Consider the following 23,522-nt stretch of genomic DNA (forward strand, 5'->3'; position numbering starts at 1 on the left):
ATATCAATGTGGAACTCTCTTTCCTAGGGCCAAATTATTCAATGTCAATCTGAAGTATGGGAAAGAGTTCCGTCTTGATCATTGACTCATGCATCTGGTAACGCCAGCCTTATTAGACTGGAGAATAGATGAGATGTGTTATCTTCCTCTGAAAATTTCATGTGTGTGCCTGGAAGGGGATTAATGGCTTGTAGGCAGCCAGGTCTTCCCAATCCCTTCTGGTGGCTCTTTACCGTACTATGGGTATGATTTGCCTGCACATCAGTGATTCTGGAAAGCAGTACGGCATCTTTCAAGTTTCCCTTCACCGTAAGTAGTGGGACATTCGAACTCTCTAAACAGCTCCATAGAACCTATTGAGTGAGCTCTCCTGTGCAGCAATGTCCACAGTGCTACATACTATTGTGTGCTGCTACTCCGTTGGAATACGGTTCTCTTGAGATTGTAAAATCCTTTACTGAATATGTCCCTGGTGACTTGGGAATGATACACTATTTCAGGCATCATTTCTCTTGAGTTTACCAATGGTTAGAAAGGTGAGGGAGCCCACATAATAGAAATGAAAGAAAGAACACTTTTACACTGTTGGTGGGATTGTAAACTAGTTCAACCATTATGGAAAACAGTATGGCGATTCCTCAAGGATCTAGAACTAGATGTACCATATGACCCAGCCATCCCATTACTGGGTATATACCCAAAGGATTATAAATCATGCTGCTATAAAGACACATGCACACGTATGTTTATTGCGGCACTATTCACAATAGCAAAGACTTGGAATCAACCCAAATGTCCATCAGTGACAGATTGGATTAAGAAAATGTGGCACATATACACCATGGAATACTATGCAGCCATCAAAAAGGATGAGTTTGTGTCCTTTGTAGGGACATGGATGCAGCTGGAAACCATCATTCTCAGCAAACTATCGCAAGAACAGAAAACCAAACACTGCATGTTCTCACTCATAGGTGGGAACTGAGCAATGAGATCACTTGGACTCGGGACGGGGAACATCACACACGGGGGCCTATCACGGGGTAGGGGGAGGGGGTAGAGATTGCATTGGGAGTTATACCTGATGTAAATGACGAGTTGTTGGGTGCTGACGAGTTGATAGGTGCAGCATGCCAACTTGGCACAGGTATACATATGTAACAAACCTGCACGTTATGCACATGTACCCTAGAACTTAAAGTATAATAATAATAAAAAATAAATAAATAAATAAAAATAAAAATAAAAATAGAAATGAAAGAAAGAAGATTAAAGTGCTTTGTAAACTCTAAAATAAAACACACACACACAAATAATTCAATCAAAATGTAGGTGAAGGATATGAATAGACATTTTCAAAAGAAGACATACAAATGATCAACAAAAGTGAAAAAATGCTCAACATCACTAATCATCAGGGAAATGCAAATTAAAACCACAATGAGATATTATTGTACACCAGTCAGAATGGCTATTATTTGAAAATTTAAAAATAACTGATGTTGGCAATTATGTGAAGAAAAAGTGCTTATACACTGTTAGTGGGAATGTAAATTATTAGTACAAACTTTATGGAAAAACGGTATGGAGGTTTATTAAGGAACTGAAAATAGAATTGCCATTCAATCCAGCAATCCCACTACTGGGTATGTACCCAAAGAAAAGAAGTCATTATATCAAAAAGATGCATACACTCATGTGTTTATCACAGTACTATTCAGAAAGATACATGTTTATCGCAGTACTGTTCACAATAGCAAAGACATGAAATCATCCTAAATGTCTGTGACTGGATAAAAAAATGTGGAATATCATTCAGCAATTAAAAATAATGCAATCATGTGTTTTGCAGCAACTTGGGTGCAACTGGAGGCCATGATCTCAAGTGAAACAACTAAGAAACATAAAGTTAAATACTGCATATTCTTACTTATAAGTGTGAGCTAAATAATAATAGACATAAATATAGAATGGGAAATAATAGACATTGAAGACTTGAAAGAATGGGAGGGAGTGGATGATGAGAAGCTACTTAATGGTGACGATGTATGTTATTCAGGCGATGGATACAACTAAAAGCCCAGACTTCACCACTATGTAATATCTCCATATAATAAAATTGCACTTGTATTTGTACCTCTTAAATTTATACAAAGAAAGAAAAACTGGTGAACAAGAGACTAAGGACTTATGGTACAGCATCAAAGTAAATAATATATGCATTATAGGAATCCCCAAGGGAGAAGAGAGAGAGAAAAGGAGAGGTGTGAAAAAAATAACGCTTGAATATTTCACAAATTTAAGAAAAGACATGGATCTACAAATCCAAGATGCTCAATGAACTTCAAATAGGATATAACTAAAGAGTCCTACACTAAGACACATTATAATCAAACTATTGGAAACCAAAAACATGGAAAGAATCTTGGAAACATTAAAAAAAAGTACCTTGTAATGATCAAGAAATTCTCAGTGGGGTTGTGGATTTCCCAACAGAAATATTGCAGGTCAACAGGGCTAATGTATTTAAGGACCTGAAAAAACAGCAACAACAACAACAAAATCCCTGCCAACTAAAAATTCTACATCTTGCAAAACTGTCTTTCAAAAATAAAGGAGAAATTAAGACATTCCCCAAAAAACAAAAGCTGAGGGAGCTCATTACCACTACAGTTTCCTTACAGGGAATGCTAAAGGGAATTCTTCAGGTTGAAATGAAAAGATTATAGGCAGGAACTGAAAGCCACAAAAACATAAAGCCCGTTAGTAAAGGTAAATATATGGAAAAATATAAAAATCAGTATTAATTTAATGTTGGTATGTAACTCCACTTTTTATTTTTCTATGGGATTTAACAGATAAATAAGTATAATATATGTAAATAGGCACATAATATATAGAGGTATAATCTGTAACATCAATAATATAAAGTGGGGAAGGGCAAGGTGGAAAAGGAGTGGAATGTTTGTGTGTGACTAAAATTATGGTGGTATCAGTTTAAAATATATTATTATAACATTAGAATGTTATACTTAATTCCCATAGTAACCAAAAAGAAAATATCTACAGGAGACACACAAAAGAATATCAGAAATAGATGCAAACTTGTCACTACAGAAAAAAAAAAAAAAACTATCAAAATGGAAAGCAGTAATGGAGAAAATAAGGCACAAAAAGCTATAAGACATACAGAAAATAAATAATAAAATGGCAAAAAGAAGTCATCTCTTATCAGTAATTACTTTAAACTTAAATGGGTAAACATCCCAATCAAAGACATAGAGTGGCAGAATGAATAAATAAACGGGGTACAACTCTATTGTGTCTTTTGAGAGACTTACTTTAGATCTGAGAACATGCATAGGTTGAAAATAAAAGTATAGCAAAATATTTCATATAAAAACCAGACAAGATAAAGAAATAAAGGGCATCCAAATTGGAAAGGAACAAGTGAAATTAATATGGTTTGCAGAAGATGTGATCTTATATTTAGAAATACCTGAAGACTCCTCACAAAAAAAACTATTAGACGTGATGAACAAATTCAATGAGTTGCAGGATGCAAAATCAACATGCAAGAATCAGTAGCATTTCTAAATGCCAACAGTGAAGAATCTACAAATCAAAAAGTAATTCTATTGACAATAACCAAACAAAAAAATTAAATACCTAGAAATTAACCAAAGAAATGAAAGACCTCTATAATGAAAACTATGAAACATTGATGAAAATATTGAAGAGGATCCCCAAAAAATGGAAAAATAGTTCATGTCCACGGATTAGAAGAATCAATATTGTTAAAATGTCCATACTATCCAAAGCAATCTACAGATCCAATGCAATTTCTATCAAAATATCAATTACATTTTTCACAGAAATAGAAAAAAATATCTAAAATTTATGTGAAACCACAAAAAAACAAAACAAAAAACAACAACAAAAAAAACCAGAACAGCCAAAGCTATCCTAAGCAAAAATAACAAAACTGGAGGAATCATATCACTTGACATTATATTATAGAGCTATAGTAACCAAAACAGCATGTTACTGGCATAAAAATAGACACATAGACCAATGCAACAGAATTGAGAACCCAGAAACAAATCCACACACCTACAGAGAGCTGATTTTTGACAAAGGTGCCAAGTATACACTGGAGAAAAGACAGCCTCTTCAATAAATGGTGCTGGGGAAATTGGATGTCCATATGCAGAAGGATGAAACTATACCTCTATCTCTCATCATACACAAACTTCAAATCAAAATGAATTAAAGACTTAAATCTGAGACCTCAAACAGTGAAACTACTACAACAAAACATTGGAGGAAATCTCTAAAACATTGGTGTGGGGAAAAAATTTCTTGAGCAATATCTGACAAGTACAGGCAACCAAAGCAAAAATGGACAAATGAGATCATATCAAGTTGAAAATCTGCACAGCAAAGGATACAACCAACAAAGTGAAGATACAACCCACAGAATGGGAGAAAATATTTGAAAACTACTTATCTGTCAAGGGATTGATAACCAGAATATATAAGTAGCTCAAACAACTCTATAAGAAAAATATCTAGTAATCTGATTTTAAAAAAGTCGGCAAAATATCTGAATAGACATTTCTCAAAAGAAGACATACAAATGTCAAGCAGGCATATGAAGAGATGCTAAACATTATTCATCATCAAGGAAATGCAAATCAAAACTACAATAAGACAGCATCTAATCTCAGGTAAAATGACTTATATCCAAAAGACAGGCAAAACAATTGCTGGCGAGCTTGTGGAGAAAAGAGAACACTTGTACACTGTTGGTGGGAATCTAATTTAGTACAATGACTCTGGAGAACAGTTTGGAGGTTCCTCAGGAAACAAAAAATAGAGCTACCATATGATCCAGCAATCTCACTGCTGAATATATAACCCCCAAAAAGAAAATGAGTATATTGAAGAGATATCTGCACTCCCATGTTTGTTGCAGCACTGTTCACAATAGCCATGATTTGGAAGCAATGTAAGTGTCCAACAGATGAATGGATAAAGAAAATGTGGTACTTATACTTAATGGAATACTATTCAACCATAAAAAAGAATGAAATCCTGTCATTTGCATCAATGGAAATGGAGTTCATTATGCTAAATTAAATAAGCCAGGCACAGAAAGACAAACATCACAGGGTTTCACTTATTTGTGGGATCTAAGAATTTAAAAAATTGAATTCATGGACATAGAGAGTAGAAGGATGGTTACCAGAGGCTGGAAAAGGTAGTAGGGGGCTGAGAGGGAGTTGGAGATGGTTAATGGTTATGAGTAAAAAAGTAGTTAGAAGGAATGAATGAGACTTAGTATTTGAGAGCACAGCAGAGTGATTGTAGTCAATAATAGCCTAGTTGTACATTTTAAAATAACTAAAAGAGAGTAATTGGATGGTTTGTAACACAAAGAAGGGGATGGATACCCCTTTCCCCATAATGTAATTATTTAACATTGCATGCCTGTATCAAAACATCTCATGCACCATATATGTGTGTGTGTGTGTGTGTGTGTGTGTATACACACACACACCTACTACGTATTAAAAATTTAAAAATTGTATAAAAATATTTTATACAAATAGTTACCAGAAGAGAGCAGGAATGGCTATAGTAATATAGGATAGAATAGATTTTCAGATAAAAACTATTATAAGAGACAAAGTAAGACATTACATAATGATAAAAGAGTCAATTCACTGAGATATAATGATTATAAACATACAGCAACCAAACATCAGAGCTACTAAAAGTATGAAACATACATTGACAGAATCGAAGGGAGAAACAAACAGTTCTACAATAGTCCTAGGAGACTAAAATGCTACTTTCAATTATGAATAGAACAACAGACATAAATCAATTATGCAATATAGAATATGAACAGCACTGCAGACTAATTGGACCTAAAACATACATAGAACACTCCATGCAACAAAAGCCGAATGCACATTTTTCTCAAGTGAACATGGAACGTTCTCCAGGATTGACCATGTTTAGTTCACAAAGCAAGTCTTAATAAATTTAAAAGCTTGAAATTATATAAAGCATCTATTCTGAAAACAAATAAATGGAAATAGAAAAGAATAACAGAGGGAAAACTGTAAAATCCACAAATATGTGAAAATCAAACAACGCAATCTTAAACAACCAATGGATTAAAGGAAAAATCACAAGAGAAATTAGAAAATATCCTGAGACAAATAACAATTTAAACACAACATACAAAAGCTTATGGAATACAGTAAAAGGAGGGCTAAAATGAAAATTTATAAGTCTAAATGATTACACTGAAAAAATATCAAATCTACAACTCAACTTGACATCTTCAGGAACTAGAAAAAGAAGAAAAAAATTAACTCGAAAACAGCAGAAAGAAATAATAAAAATCAGAGCAGATAAAAATGAAACACAAATAGAGAAAACCAATGAAGTGAAGAAGAGGTTATTTGGGAAAAAATCATCAAAATTGACAACCGTTTTCTGGATTGACTGAAAATGAAAAAAAGAAGACTCAAGTGACTAAAATCAGAAATGAAAGTGGAGACATCAATATTGATTTTGCAGAAATAAGAAGAATTATTAGAAGTATTATAAACAATTGCATACCAACAAATTAGATAATAGAGATTAAATGAGAAAATTGCTAGAAACACAGAACACACCAAGACCAAATCATAAAAACCTCCCAAAAAAGAAATGCCCAAAACCAGATGGCTTCACTAATGATTTCTGTTAATCATTTTAAAAAGAATTAACACCAATACTTCTCAAAATCTTGCAAAAAATTGAAGAGAAGTGTATTAGTCTGTTTGGGGTTTCTATAGAGGAATATCTGAGGCTGGGTAGTTGATAAAGAAAAAAGGTTTATTTTCACTCACAGTTCTGCAGACTGTGCAAGAAGCATAGTGTCAGTATTTGCTTCTGGTGAGGACCCCAAGAAGCTTACAACCACGGTGGAAGAGGAAGTAAGAGCAGACATGTCACATGGTGAGAGGAGTAAGAGGGAAGGGAGGAGTTCCCAGGTTCTTTAAACAGCTCTCATATAAACTAAGAGAATGAAAAATCACTCACTACCACAAGGAGGGCACAAAGCCATCCATGAAGGATCCACCCCCTTTGCGAAAACACCTCACATCAGGCCCCACATCCAACATTGGGGATCGCATCTCAACATGAGATTTGGAGGGGAAAAACATCTGAACTATATCAAAGAAGGAAGACATTTTAACTCATTCTATGCAGCCCGCATTACCTTGATAATAAATCTATACAGTGACACTATAGAAAAAAAAAAAAACATACAAACTAATATCCCTTATGAGTATGGATTCAAAAATCCTCAACAAAAAACTAACAAAATGCATTCAAAAGGACATTAATAGAATTATACACCATGACCAAAATGGGCTTATTTTTTGAAATCAAGGATGTCTCAACATATGAAAACAAAACAATATAATATACCACAATAACAGAATGAAGAAAAGATGCCCACATTATCATTTCAATAGGTGCAGAAAACGCATTTGATAAAATTCAAACCCTTTTCGTAATTAAAAAAAAAAATACTCAACAAACTCGGAATAGAAGGACACTACTTCAATATAGTAAAGGCCACATGTTAATAACCCACAGCTAAAGTCATGCTCAATGGTCAAAGACTGAAAGCTCTTCCTCCAAGATAGGTTTTTTTAGACAAGGATGCCTGCTCTCACCACTTCTGTTCCTTATGATACTAGAAGTCCTAGCTAGAGTGAATAGACAAGAAAAAAAAAAATTTCAAGGATTTTTTTTAAATTTCTGCTCTAATTTCATTGTTTACCCAAAAGTCATTCGGGAGAAAGTCCTTTAATTTCAATGTAATTGTGTGGTTTTTTGAGGCCTTCTTGATATTTATTTTTATTTCACTGTTCTGAGAATATGCTTGGTATGATTCTGAATTTTTAAATTTATTGAGACTTACTTTATGGCTGAGAATGTGGCCGATCTTAGAGTATGGTGTGTGCAGATAAGAAGAATGTATATGCTGTTGATGTTAGTTGGAGGAGATAATGTGATTTTTATCAGTGGAAAACTCTAGAGATTCCCAGGGGAAAAACTGTTAGAACTAATAAATTGACTAAATTTTTGTGTCTCCCTCTACCCTCACAAGTTATATTTGAGACCCTAACTGCCAGTGTGGCTGTATTTGGAGTAAGGAAGTAATTACAGTTAAATGAGGTCAAAACTTGGGGGTCTCATCTGATAGAATTAGTGTACTTAAAAGACACTGGAGAGCTCACTCTTCAAGCACATTCACTGAGGAAAGGCCATGTGATGATATAATGAGAAAGCAGCTGTCTTCAAGCCAGGAAGAGAGACTTCACCAGAAACCAAATCAACTGGAATTTGATTTTGCAATTGGAGCCTCCAGAACTATGAGAAAAGAAATTTCTGTTATGTAAACCACCCAAACTGCAGCATTTTGTTATGGAAGCTTGAGCTTATTAATGCAAACAAATTCAACACGGTTGCAGAATATAAATACAACATGCCAAAATCCATTATGTTTCTATACATTAACAATGAAAAATCTGACAAGGATGTAAATAAAACAATTCTATTTACAATAGCATCAAAATAAGAAAATATTTAGGGGTCAGCTTAAACAATATGCTTAAGAGGTCAATACTACAGAAAATGATGTGTATGTTCAATGCAATTCCTATCAAAATCCCAATAAAATTGTGTGTAGAAATGGAAAAATCCACCCTAAAATTCCTATGAAATCTCAATAGACATCAAATAGCCAAAATAATCTTGAAAAATAATATAGCTAGAATTTTCACATTATCTGAATTCCAAAGTTATTACAAAGCTACAGTAGTTGAATTAGCATGGTGCTGGCATAAAAATAGTCATATCAACTAGTGGAGTAGATTGGCAAGATATGGTTGGCAATAGCTAAACTAGATAATGCCTCTGTGAGAAAGGGGAGAAGTTATTGTCTACGAGTGAAAGGTCTGTTTTAGCTTTCACTTACCTGCTCACTGGGCACCACTGGACAATAAAAATTGTCGCAACTCTATGTGGTAGACTGGGCTGAGTGGAAGATCAAAAGCTTAGATCTCTCAGAGAATCAAGGAACCATCTAGTTCTGGGTTTCTTGTTATGTACGACTAATTAAATCCCTAATAATTACCATTTATGGAGAGTTTTTTATTCGTGGATAAGTTCAGTTCCTAATTGATACAACTATGGAAAGGGTTATTTGGGGAGGGACATCATTGCCAGGGCAAAAAGAGTCCACATCTTTTTCTATGCATTTGGAAGAATGGATTTTCCTGAGAAATGTGAAAATTGGAGGAAGTACTTTTTAGGCCTAGTTGTGGAAATAGTAAAATAAGATATTTATTTCTTAGGAGTTTACATCTCTCTAGGAGCTTAGCAAATAAAAAAAAGATATTCGTGGAGTTATGAGCTCCAATAATGATCCAACAGGTATTTGAACCTAGGCATGAAGACTGAGTTTGCACAGGGCAGAAATTTTGTGTTCCTTTAATCCTACAAATTCTTTCCTGGCACTTGGCTGGGCATACACAAACCAGAGAATATACACGGTTTGTAGCTTATACACACTGGTTTTAGCTTTCCTATCCTTTGCACCCTGCACCTCTCCCCTGCACTCCCAACATCCACAACGTAGACAGAAGTCCAAGTTCCTGGTACGGACTGGGTCATGGAGTCCTGAAAGCTTATTCATTATTCAAGAACAATTTCCTGTAGACTGTCCCAAAGGGAGTGGGATAAGTCAAAGTGAGAGTGAGGGTTGGGGTTGATCCAAAAGTCAATATTTCAAATAAGCTAAAATCAAAGCCAACCACTCTCTCAAACCATTTATCCAAAGCAGCTGGTCCAAGTCAACAAATGAGACCATATGTCACTCACAAACCCCCAACCCCCACTCCAATGAAATACAGTCATGTATACCGGCAAACAAAGACAACAAATATACAGATCACATACTGTCACTCACAAATTCCCAACCCCCACTCCAATGATATACAGTCATGTACAGTGGTAAACGGTCGTAGTACTCTCTTCCAATAAGCCCTGATAGAGCCACATAATCCTTTCCAACATGATGCACCAGACAGTCATGAAGAATTTATTTGTCAGTATATGAAATGGTATTTATTTGTCACCCTGGGACTTGGATAGAAAGTGAGAATTTGGACATGAGGCAGAGAGGTGCAAAATGGAGATCAAAACAAAAGCAAAAGTCAGGTTAGGACACTAAGTGGAAGTGGTGGTGGCCTAGATGGGGGATGGAGATGATCTCATTGTTACTTAGGGCAGAGAACAGGTGAAATTTAATGACTGATTAGATATTGGCAAAGAGGGCATTGAGGGGAGAAGAAGTCAGAAATTCTGCCCAGATTTCTGACTTGGACTACTTGTTAGAAATATGTTTTACATAAAAATCACTGACTATTTATTGAAAATTAACTCCTTATATGTGACTGATTATTTAGCTAAACATGTGGTGATTTGTAAACAGACAGATGCAGCATGCTAGAGGCAACAAGATGGGGTGAAGAGACATGGAACTAGGAGTCAGGGAACCAGGATGCTTTCCCAGCTCTGCCACAGCTGTTCTAGTTGCCCTTGGGACTGGTCCTTTCACCTCCTAGGGTTTCCCTTCCTCTCTTGTAAAGAAAAATGTACACTGAAAGATTTCTTCTTTCACATGACAAAAGTTGTTTCATCTTTTTGATAAAAGCAAAAGGATTAAAAATGAAGTACTGAAGTAAAACCTGCAGAAATCCACTGACCTAAAAAGGATAGATGTAAGGGCCTTGTGGAAAGTAACTGAGGCTTAAGTTGGGGCAAGGTGGAAGCTGTTAAGGTTTGCTGGTCCAGTCTAGATAGGAGTATCTCAAGAGTGCCATTTCACAAGAACATTCTGGAGACAAGGTCCTTGGAGAATGCAGCACTGGGAAGACCAAGTAAGGAAGCTGTGATATTAGGGATATAGAGAGAAGCAAGGAAGCACAAGAAGAGAATTGTAGGTTTCTAGCCTATGTCTGGCGTACTTTCTAGGAGTTTAACTATCCCATCCCTGCCTCTATACTGTCTTCACTGGATTCTGACCTATGCTAAAATTTTCCCTTATTTTCTCAAACTTCTCTGAACCAAACCACGCACTCTTAGGCCCTTGCTGCAAGGTTGTTTTATGTATTTTTTTCTTTCTTTCACTTTCTTTGGGGCCTATTGATGTTGATTTCCCATTCTGTTTTCAAGCTCTAAGGCTAACTCTGCCAAATATGCTCTGCTCATCCTTTGGAGAAGGATACTTCCCCAAAGAGACTTCAGTTCTCATGGCTAGCCTTGGAACAGCCCTTTTTTATGAAACCACAGTTATTTGGAGGTCCCCAAAAAGCATCCAAGTTTTTTCAGTGTCAAAGAAGCTCCTTAGAGACAGAACACTACTTTTTTTTTATGCTACTAAACATCCTTCACAGATGAGTAACCCTTGGTTCTAAGATTAGGTACATGTTTTTGTTCTATTTCCCTAGGATGAGCATCCTACCTTCCTGGAGCAACTTTTGTGGCTTTGCCTAAATTGGCTCATTTGTTGTCCTCTCTTTGTTTCAGAGTCTGAAGTTCATCATCAGGTACATCGTTTTCTTCACTGTGTTTCTCAAGAGGCCTCAAACTCTGGTTTAACAAATTGTCCTGGTCTTAGGCTCTACCTGCTCAAACTTTCAGAGGTGGATATGTAGGTTGATCCCTCTGCAATAATAATAATAACACATGTGTAAACAGAGCAGTAAATATTATAAAGCACGCCTGCCTATGATTTATTGGAATCCTGCCCTGTGAAATAGGTGGATCAGAGGTTATTATCCTCATTTTCAAAAGGAAAATCTGTGTTCCAGAGAAGGGTTGTGACTTGCACAAGGGCACATTGCAGGACTATGTAATTCTTAGTCTAATGTTCTTTGTGCTCTGCAATGGGCCTCTGGATAAGGGTAGCTTACATCCACAGTGGGATCAGTCTTCTCCTGGCAAGTCCTTTTTTCCAGGGCCAAGGAGCTGGCAGCCTTAGAGTCCATCTGGTCTCCAGTGGATGAAGCTTTCAGTGATTGGTGGTAAGCCGCACCCCCCAGTCCACTCCATTAGGAATGTTCTGTTTGAACTGCTGGAGGCACGAAAAGCACTGGGATATGTAAGCATGCAGCGGAAATCTGCTTTGTATTTGCAGTTTGCAGACTACAAACCACAAAGCACTGGTTTGGGGCTCAAGAGGCCTGAGAATGTTTGAGCAAGCTTACAATCCAAGGAAGGGGCAGAATTTCCAGTGCTAAATTATTGGAAGAAAGGGAAGAGGCATTTAAAAGAGAAACAAAAAAGATGGGAGCAAGTGAGAAGGCTGAAATCCATTTTGTACCATTTGTTAGATGAAGGAAAACTGAGACTCAGAAAGATGAGAGGATCCAGCTGAGGTTCTACTATCAATGCTTGACAGGGGAAAGATTCAAATTCACTTTGTGTGCTCCCAAAACTGGTACACTCTCCACTGTAGCCCACTGCCATGCTAGGTGCCCTCAAAGGAAGGTTTCCTTGTCTGGTTCACTGTCTTTCTTCCATTCAGTCAAGGCCTACACTGTTCAGCTTTCACATCTCCAAGAAAAACATTGTGAGAGGGAAGCAGGGCACAGTGGTAAAATGACTTTGTTTTGCCTGCATGTATATTGAGAGAAGATGAGGGAACCTTCTCCCAGCATGCTCAGAAGGGAAATAGTTTCTGCTGGCTTTCAGCTGGCTTGCTTTATATCACTTTTAATTGTTTAATAATTTATAGTAGGTGATTGATAACACATCTGACTCAGACACCCAGAGAAGGAGTTTTCCAATAACTTGGCTTCGTAAGTGACATAAAGAACTATCTAGCCTTGGCAAGTTCATTACCTGAAGCATAAGCTAGAGATCCTCATAACTGTTTTCAGCTAAACATCTGGAGGAGAGTGTTCTGTCTGGATTTAGACCCTGAGTGGGCCTCCCATTTGCTTTACGAACTTTGAGTACTTATTGAAGTCTCTGTTGCCTCTGAGTGGGAGAAAATGTCCATTCTTCAAGTGCAGGGCTATGGTAAGGATTAAGATGAGCTCATATTGGATGTGCAATGTGAGATAAATCTTTAGCCTGTTCCTTGGAAATAGTGATTATAGACAAACCAGGTGACTGCTGTCTCTTTTCAAATAAGTTTGTACCTAGTTGTTTGATTAAACATGGGTAGTAAGAAAGATTAGTGGACTAGAAGTCAAAATATCAAAATTCTAATCTTAGCCAAGTCTCTTCTCCTCTCTTGATCTTGGTTTTCACATTATAACATGAAGAGGTGAATTAACTAGTATTTAGGAGCCTTCCTATTTCTCACAGACTTACTTGGACATCCATTGTATCTTTACAAAGATTTAGATACTTTTAAAATACTTTGATTTTTAAAAAATGCAGAAGTATTACATGTTCACTGTAGAATAAGAAAATTGAAACAACAAAATAAAAATAAAATGAAATAATTCAATTCCTAGAGATGATTACTGTTAAAATTGGGATATTTATTCTTCTGAACATTTAATGTGCATTTATTTACAATTATATATTGTGTTTGAGTTTTTATTTCTAAAAATATAATCATAGTGTACGTACTATTTTGTAACCTACTTCTTTCATTTTATAAAGCAACACGAATATTGTGCAGAGGTGGAAAACGTATGCCACTTTCCTCATGTTGTGGGTTTAACACATAAGAAGATGTCTTTCACCCTTTTTTTCACAATCTCACTAATTCCATGTTTTCTCCTTCCCATGAGAGGAACTGTTAATTCAGAGAAATTTAAGGCACGATATATATTGATGGATAAGTTTGTTATACTTAAAAAACAGGATCAGGCCAGGCATGGTGGCTCACGCCTATAATCCCAGCACTTTGGGAGGCTGAGGTGGGCAGATCACCTGAGGTCAAGAGTTCAAGACCAGCCTGACCAACATGGAGAAACCCATCTCTACTAAAAATACAAAATTAGCCAGGTGTGGTGGTGCATGCCTGTAATCCCAGCTACTCGGGAGGCTGAGGTAGGAGTATCATTTGAACCGGAGAGGCGGGGGTTGCAGTGAGCCGAGATTGCACCATTGAACTCCAGCCTGGGCAACAAGAGTGAAACTCTGTCTCAGATAAATAAATAAATAAATAGGATCTCTCTTTTCACTTTAATTTCACTACCTACACCTAGGCACTTATGGCTTTCCTCTACATCTAAAAAATCCTCTAAATTTACGTGTGCATCCTCTACATTAAAAAAAATAACTCTCAAAACTCAACAGTAAAATGTTGACTTCTAGCATAACAGTGGAAGGAACTTCACTGACCAGTGAAACCGGTGAAAATTACTTTTTAAAAAAAAATCGTATAAAATTTTGGAAATTGTCCAAAGGACAAAGAGCAAATGAAGAAACATCTATTCAATAAAATCTACAAATATTTATTTTAAAAAAGGAAGGTCTGTGGTATTTGAACCAAGACTGCTCTCTCTCATCCTGCTTCCGGTTTAGCAAGGTGAAGACTCAACTCCCAACTGTTGCAGCCAAGGACACAGGACCTCCTCTTTCCTCAGTTCCCAGTGGGAGGTCTTTCTACCCAGAAGAAGCGGGATTTCAGCATTTCTCACATTGCCCCCCCAGATGCTACAACCAGTGGAGGTTATAGTGAAAGGAAATGAGAGGAGATTCATAGATCTAATGAAGATACAGCCTAAACCGTAGACTGGGTTTTGAGGAGAGAACTAGGGAATAAGATATCTGGGAGGCATTTTGCTGAAATCAGAACAAATAGAAAACACTGACCACTGTTCCATAAAATGAGCCACAGTGTGATTAGATTCATTTGTAGAGTACTTTTATAACCCAGGCCTTGTTGTAAATAAATGATAGACCAACAGGGCAGCAATAAGTGGAGCATAACAGTTGGGTATGTTCACAGAAGAGCAGAAGACAGCCCTGCCACCTTCAAGTGACTGTGTTATACCCAAACATGCATCTCTCTGAGAAGCAACCTCACAAACTTAACTCCCTGTGAAGGATTCATGGAAAGTAGAATTCCCCAAAATAACTCTGTCAGTCACTAAATAAATAAACAAGTAAATAATAAGAACAAGCCCCAGGAGTGAGTGTACCAGTATCAGAAGTGCTAAAACATATTATCTAAAATACCTAGTTCTCCCCAGAAAATTACAACAAATGCAAAGAAACAGGAAACTATGACCCACACAGTGGAAAAAAGCAAGTAAAAAATATTGTGTAAGAGTGACCAGATGTCAGATGTAAGAGGAAAATATTGTAAAGTAGTAATTATAAATATGTTCACAGAACTAAGAGAAAGCTCAACTAAAAAAGTAAAAGAAGGTATGACGACAACATTGATCACAAAGATAATATGAATAAATAGAAATTATTTAAAAGAATCAAATAGAAATTATTGACTTGAAATGTATAGTAGCTGAAATAAAATACTCATTAGAGGGGCTCAACACTAAATTTGAACTGGTAGAAAAAAAATGATTACCCAACTTGGAGTTAAATCAATAGAGGTTACAAAGGACAGAGAGAAAAAATAATGAAGAAAAACCAACAGAGTCTCAGAGAAATGTGGGACACCACTGAGTACTCCAGCATGCACATAATACAAGTACCAGAAGGAGAGGAGAGAAAAAAGAAATATATTGAAAGAAATCATAGTTGAAAACTTCTGCAATTTATTCAGGAAGCTCAATAAACTCCAATAGAAAATAGAAAGAAAGTCAAAAACAGACATATCATCATAAAAATGCTGAAAATAAAAGAAGCAGAAGAAAATCCAGAAAGTAGCAAGAGAAAAATGGCATACTACTTATGGAAACCACAATAAGATTAACATTTGATTAACTGATGTCTCTGCAGAAACAATGGTGGCCAGAAGGCAGTCAGATAACCTATTCGAAGTGCTCAATGAAAAACACTATCAAGAATTCTATATCCAGCAAAACTGTTTTAAAAATTAAGGCAAAATAAAGACTTTCAAGACAAGCAAGAACTGAGAGAGTTCATTGCTAGTAGACCTGCTTCTATAATGTGAATGTTTGTGTCCCTCCCCAAATTTACATTTTGAAATCTTAACCAGGTGAGAGGATATGGGACTTTTGGAAAATGATTAGGTCATAAATGGGATTGGTGTCCTTCTAGAATAGGCCCAAGGGAGCTTGTTCTTCCCTTCCACTATTTGAGAAGGCACTGCCTATAAGAAAGCAGGTGCTCACCAGACACTAAATCTGCTGGTGTTTTGATCTTGGCCTTCCCAGCCTCCAGAACTGTGATAAATAAATTTCTGGTTTTCATAAGCTATCCAGTCTATGATATTTTGTTATAGCATGCTGAATGTAATAAGATATAAGAAATACTAAAAAATATTCTTCAGGTTGAAAGCGAGTGACCACAGACGGTAATTTAAATACAAATGAACAACAACAAAAATAACGGTGCCCGTAAAGGCACTTATGTAATTATAGTAGACACTCTTAACATATATACTTTACTCATTTTCTCTCTTAACTGATTTAAAAAGCAATTATCTAAAATAACATGTGTATAATGTATTGCTGGGTATCATATAAAAAGTAATATATATGTAATATATTTACCAATAACAGCACAAAATAAGTGAGTGGAAACAAAGCTGTAAGTGGCTAAGGAAAGGATAAAAGATGGTAAATCGATAATTATAACTATGTATTGTTGGCTTTTTAACATCAATAGAGGAAATATATATAACTAAAATACAATTTAAAAAGGGAAAAGAAATATAGCTATACAGGGGTAACATTTCTATATGCTGTGGAATTAAGCTACTGTAAATCTGAACATGATTCTAATCAGTTAAGATATATGGTAATCTTAGCACAACCAGTAAAAAAAAAACTAAAAATCACAAAAAAGCTCATTAATGAGATTAAAATGCTGCATTAGGAAATATTCATTAGATGCAAAATAAATCACTAGAGGAGGAATGGAAGAACAAAAAACAGTATGAGACATATATAAAATAAAAAGTAAAATTACAAATGTAAATGCAAAAATACAATAACATTAAATACAAGTGAATTAAACAATCCAATCAAAAGACAGAGATTGTCAGGCAGGATTTTAAAATCTATATGATCCAAGGGGAGGCAGAGAAAAATGGCCATATAGCCATTATCTCCATTGATTATCCCACCTTGCCAAAGAACACCAAATTTAACAACTAGCTACACAAGAATGCTCCCTCATAAGAATCAAAAATCCGGTGAGTAATCGCATTACCTAATTTTAACATCATATTTAGGAAAGGATCAATGAAGAGAGTAGGAAAGACAGTCTTGACTAATTTACACCACCACTACCCCATCCCTCAGTAGTGGCCACATGGCACAGAGAAAGAATCTGTGCATTTGGGGCAAGGAGAGTACAGTGATTGTGAGACTTGGCATTGGAACTCAGTGCTATCTTGTCATAGTAAAAAGCAACATGGGGCAGAACTCACACAGAGGCCATGGAGGGAGCATTTAGACCAGCACTAGACAGAAGAGAATCATCCATCCCAGTAGGTAGAATGTAATTTCCAGTAAGTCCTGCCACCATGGGCTAAAGTGTTCTGCAGTTTGAAATAAACTTGGAAGGCAGTCTAAAACACAAAGACTACAATTCTTGGTCAAGTCTTGGCGATGTGCTGGGCTCAGATTCAATGGACTCTGCGTACACACAACCTAGTGAGACACCAACTAGGGCAGCCAAAAGAGTACTTGCATTACATCTCCCCAACCTCAGTCAGCAGAGCTTGCAGCTCCAGGACAGACTCCTGTCTGCTTCAGGAGAAGAGAGGGGAGAGTAAAGAGGACTTTGTCTTGCAACTTGGATAACAGCTCAACCACGGTAGAATGGGGCACCAGGCAGAGTCCCAAGCCCCCCCCCTTTCCAGGTCACAGATCCCAGATGATGTTTCTGGATACATGCTGGGCCAGGATGGAGCCCACTGCCATGAAGGGAAGGACCCAGTTCTGGCAGGATTCATAGACTGTTGCCTAAAGAGCCCTTGGGCCCTGAATAATCAACAATGGTAGCCAGGCAATACTCACCTTGGGTGAGACTCAGAGTTGTCCTGGCTTCAGGTGTGACCCAGCACAAAACCAGCTGTGGTGGCTATGGCAAGCCACCGTGGTGGTAGCTATCTCCTTTTGCTTGAAGGAAGGAGAAGGAAGAGCAAAGGGGACTTTGTCTTGCAGTTAAGTACTACTTCAACTTCAGTTGGATAAAGCACCAAGCAGTCTCCTGGAGTCCCTGATTCTAGGCCTTGGCTCCTGGATGGTGTTTCTGGACCTCCCTTGGGCCAGTGGGGAGTCGATTGCCCTGAAGGGAGAGACCCATGCCTTGCAGCATTCACCACAGGCTGAATGAAAGAGCTCTTGGGCATATAGTGAACATCAGTAGTAGTCAGGCAGTACTCACCATGGGTCTGAGGTGGTAGTGCCCATAGAGAGAGACTCTCTTGCTTAAAGAAAGTAGAGAGAAGACTGGGAAGAACTTTGTCTTGTGGCTTGGATGTCACCTCAGTCACAGTAGAACAGAGCACCAGGAAGATTCCTAAAGTATCCAGTTCCAGGCCCTGGCTCCAAGACAGCATTCCTGGACCCACCCAGGGCTGAGGAAACTCAGTGCCCTGAAGGGAAGAACACAAGTCTAGCTGGATTCACCACTTGCTCATTGTAGAGCCCTTGGGTCTTGAGTGAATATAGACAGTACCCAGGCAGTGGTCACCATGGGCTTTGGGCAATATCCAGTGCTATGTAGGCTTTTGGTCTGACCCAGCACAGTCCTTGTGGTGGCAGCCACAGCAATACTTGTGTCACCCTTCCACCAACTCCTAACAGCTCAGCACAGAGAGAGAGACTCCATTTGTTTGGGGAAAAGTAAAAAGAGAGAACAAGAGTGCCTACTTGGCAACGAAGGAATTCTCCTGGAACTCACCCAAGACCACAAAGGCAGTGTTTCTCTGAGTCTGCAAGAGCCACAGCATTACTGGGCTTGTAGTGTTCACTAAAGCAAATAAGGTTATAGTGACAAAAGACTTAGATCACAACACTCACGTGCCTTCGAATACTTGGAAAGCCCTCACAAAAATGATGAATACAAACAAGCTCAGACTGCAAAGATGATAATAAACACCTAACTCTTTAATGCTCAGTGATGAACATCTGCAAGCAACAAGAACATCCAGTAAAACATGACCTCACAAAACAAACTGCATAAGACAACAGTGACCAATCCTGGAGAGACAGAGATATGTGACTTTTCAGACCGAGAATCCAAAATAGCTGTTTTGAGGAAACTCGGTGAAATTCAAGAAAACACAGAGAATGAATTCAGAATCCTGTCAGATAAATTTAACAAAGAAATTGAATTTTTTTTTTATTATTATACTTTAAGTTCTAGGGTATATGTACACAACGTGCACGTTTGTTACATATGTATACATGTGCCATGTTGATGTGCTGCACTCATTAACTTGTCATTTACATCAGGTATGTCTCCTAATGCTATCCCTCCCCACTCCCTCACCCCATGACAGGCCCGGGTGTGTGGTGTTCCCCACCCTGTGTCCAAGTGTTCTCATTGTTCAATTCCCACCTATGAGTGAGAACATGTGGTGTTTGGTTTGCTGTCCTTGCGATAGTTTACTCAGAATGATGGTTTCCAGCTTCATCCATGTCCCTATAAAGGACATTGACTCATCCTATTTTATGACTGCATAGTATTCCATGGTGTATATGGCCACATTTTCTTAATCCAGTCTATCATTGATGGACATTTGGGTTGATTCCAAGTCTTTGCTATTGTGAATAGTGCCACAATAAACATATGTGTGTATGTGTCTTTATAGCAGCATGATTTATAATCCTTTGGGTATATACCCAGTAATGGGATGGCTGGGTCAAATGGTATTCCTAGTTCTAGATCTTTGAGGAATCACCACACTGTCTTCTGCAATGGTTAAACTAGTTTAAAATCCCACCAACAGTGTAAAAGTGTTCCTATTTCTCCACATCCTCTCCAGTACCTGTTGTTTCCTGACTTTTTAATGATCAGCATTCTAACTGGTGTGAGATGCTATGTAGCCCTCAGAAATAATACCACACATCTACAACCATCTGATCTTTGACAAACCTGACAAAAACAAGAAATGGAGAAAGGATTCCCTATTTAATAAATGGTGCTGGGAAAACTGGCTAGCCATATGGAGAAAGCTGAAACTGGATCCCTTCCTTACATCTTATACAAAAATTAATTCAAGATGGATTAAAGACTTAAATATTAGACCTAAAACCATAAAAACCCTAGAAGAAAACCTAGGCAATACCATTCAGGGCATAGGCATGGGCAAGGACTTCATGACTAAAACACCAAAAGCAGTGGCAACGAAAGCCAAAACTGACAAATGGGATCTAATTAAACTAAAGAGCTTCTGCACAGCAAAAGAAACTACCATCAGAGTGAATAGGCAACCTACAGAATGGTAGAAAATTTTTACAATTTACCCATCTGGCAAAGGACTAATATCCAGAATCTACAAAGAACTTAAACAAATTTACAAGAAAAAATCAAACAACTCCATCAAAAAGTGGGCGAAGGACATGAACAGACACTTCTCAAAAGAAGACATTTATGCAGCCAACAGACACACGACTAAATGCTGAACATCACTGACCATCAGAGAAATGCAAATCAAAACCACAATGAAATATTTGAAATATTTTAAAATCAAGCAAAAATATTGGAACCGAAAAATGAAATTGACATACTGATGAATCCATTAGAGTCCCTTACCAGCAGAAATAAAAATAAAAGAAGAAATAATAATTGAGCTTGTAGATAGGCTGTTTGAAAATACACAGTCAGGGGGAGGCCCAAGGCAGGTTGGCGGCGGCCACTGGCAGTCCTGGAGGAGGGGTGGGACCGTGGAGTCCGCGGGCGATGCAACTTCCGGACAGGACTCCCCTCTGTCCTCCCCTCACGTCTCCTCTTCCTCTCACCTAGTCCCGCGCCATCTTCCATTCGAGACACTTCCGACCCGGGGCTTTCAGAGTGCAGTTGCTCAAGGAAAGCCGTCGCCGCCCCCGCCTCGGGGGCCGAGTGAGAGTGCCCGTTGCTCTGTGTCGCTCTCCCGGCCGCCTCCTTGCCCCCAGTGGCAGGCTCCGTTCTGTCTCAAAGCCCTCCCCCAAGCTCGGTGAGTGGAAATCGGCTCTGCAGGACCCGCTGGGGCCCAGCCCCTACCCGTGGTGCCCAGAAGACTTGGCTATGGCACCATGGGTAAACCCATTAAACTGCTGGCTGTTTTCAGGTTGAAATCCCAAAGATTGATGTCTACCTCTATGAGGTAGATACTAAACCAGAGAGACAAGTGGCCAGACAAGATATTAAACCAGACAATGTCCCAAGATATTAAACCATGGAGGTGTTTGACTCAACGGTTCAGCATTTTGAAGTAACTATATTTGGAGACCGTAGACCAGTTTATGATGGAAAAAGAATTCTTTACACTGCCAATCCACTTCCTGTGGCAACTACAGGGATATATTTAGACGTTACTTTACCTGGAGAAGGTGGAAAAGATCGACCTTTTAAGGTGTCAATCAAATGTGTCTCTTGGGTGAGTTGGCACCTACTGCATGAAGTATTGACAGGACGGACCTTGCTTGAGTCACTGGAATTAGACAAGCCAATCAGCACTAACCCTGTCCATGCAGTTGATGTGGTGCGACAACATCTGCCCTCCGTGAATACACACCTATGGGGCATTCCTTTTTCTCAGTTCCAGAAGGATATGACCGCCCTCTGGGAGGGGGCAGGGAAGTATGGTTTGGATTCCATCAGTCTGTTCGGCCTGCTGTGTGGAAAATGACACTTGATATTGATGAAAAAGACCTCTGGCAGCAGTGTGGAGAATAGATAGATAGAGAAGAAAAAAACTAATCGGAGGAGCCAGTTAGGAGGCTTTTCAGTCACTAGTTCAAGTTTTGGTCTACATGTTACTTCCTTGAGAAGCAGTGTTTGACACACTTTTCCCTCCATCCAGCCATCCCCCAAGTCTGAGTTAGGTATTTGCTTCTGTATTCCCATAGCACTGTGTAATTCCCCTATAATAGCATGTATCACCCTGAATTATGAATGTTTATTGTTCTGTCTCTCCTATTAGAATGAAAGCTCCGTGAAGGGATTGTCATTTTATTCACCAGTGTATCCTCCATGCCCAGCACAACTTTTGGTAATATTAAGCAAAGAATGAATAAATAAATCCAAGAGCACAGGAGAAGGAGCATCCAAATGAGCCTGAAAAATCACAGAAATATGTGTGGTAGTATGTGTATCTTAGCTGAGCTTTAACAAGTATAATGAGACCAAGAGTTTGGTTTGAAAATGAGGTACTCAGGAATAAATGATTTCTGAGGTATCTTAAGATACTATAAAACTTTATTGAAAGATCTAAGAGAAAATTTAAATAAATGAAACACATTACCCTTATTGAGAAGACTTAATTTTATAAAATGTCAGTTCTCCCCAAATTAATCTATAAATGTAGTTTTAATTAAAATTCAAATTAGGGGCCAGGTACGGTGGGTATGCCGGTATTTCCAGCACATTGGGAGGCCAGGGTGGGAGGATCGCTTGAGCCCATGAGTTCTGAGCGACATGGTGAAACCCCGTGGCTAAAACAACACACACACACACACACACACACACACACACACACACACACACTAGCCAGGCATGGAGGCATGTGACTGTAGTCTCAGCTACTTGAGAGGCTCAGATGGGAGAATCACTTGAGCCCAGGAAGTCAAGGCTACAGTGAACTGTGATCTCGCCACTGTACTCCAGCCTGGGCAACAGAGTGAGACCCTGTCTCAAAAAAATAAAATAAAATAAAATAATAAAATAAAATTCCAGTAGGGTATAGAATAACACTTGATAAGTCGATATTAAGATTTATATGGAACAAGAAGTGACTAAAAAAATCCAATACAATTTTAAAGAAAAATAAAGCAGGAATTGCCCTACTTCCTATAAAACTGTAACAGTTATGCCACATGGCTTTAAGTGCAGGGACAGGCAGATTAATGAAGCAGAGTCTAGAAACTAGCCACATGTATGTTTATGGAAACTGTAACTATCTGATGTAGTGTTTCAGATCAGTAGGGAAAGAGTAAAACTAGAATATTTAATAAATTGTGTTTACACAGTTGTTAACTGTTTTAAAAAAATTAGATCCATCTTACATCAGACATGAAATTTATTTCTAGGTGAATTATAATCTCAAATATGAAAAGCAAATCTTCAAAATTCTTTTGGGATAAAAATGAGAGAATATTCCTAACACC

At 37.8% G+C, this 23,522-nt stretch overlaps 1 pseudogene; it reads left to right on the forward strand.

The window, feature by feature from the left end:
• Nucleotides 1-239: 239 nt before the first annotated feature.
• On the forward strand, nt 240-22,092 carry LOC126945799 (protein argonaute-3-like; annotated as a pseudogene).
• The last annotated feature ends 1,430 nt before the right edge of the window (nt 22,093-23,522 follow it).

This window comes from Macaca thibetana, chromosome X (assembly GCF_024542745.1).
Source record: "Macaca thibetana thibetana isolate TM-01 chromosome X, ASM2454274v1, whole genome shotgun sequence".
Lineage (NCBI taxonomy): Eukaryota > Metazoa > Chordata > Mammalia > Primates > Cercopithecidae > Macaca > Macaca thibetana.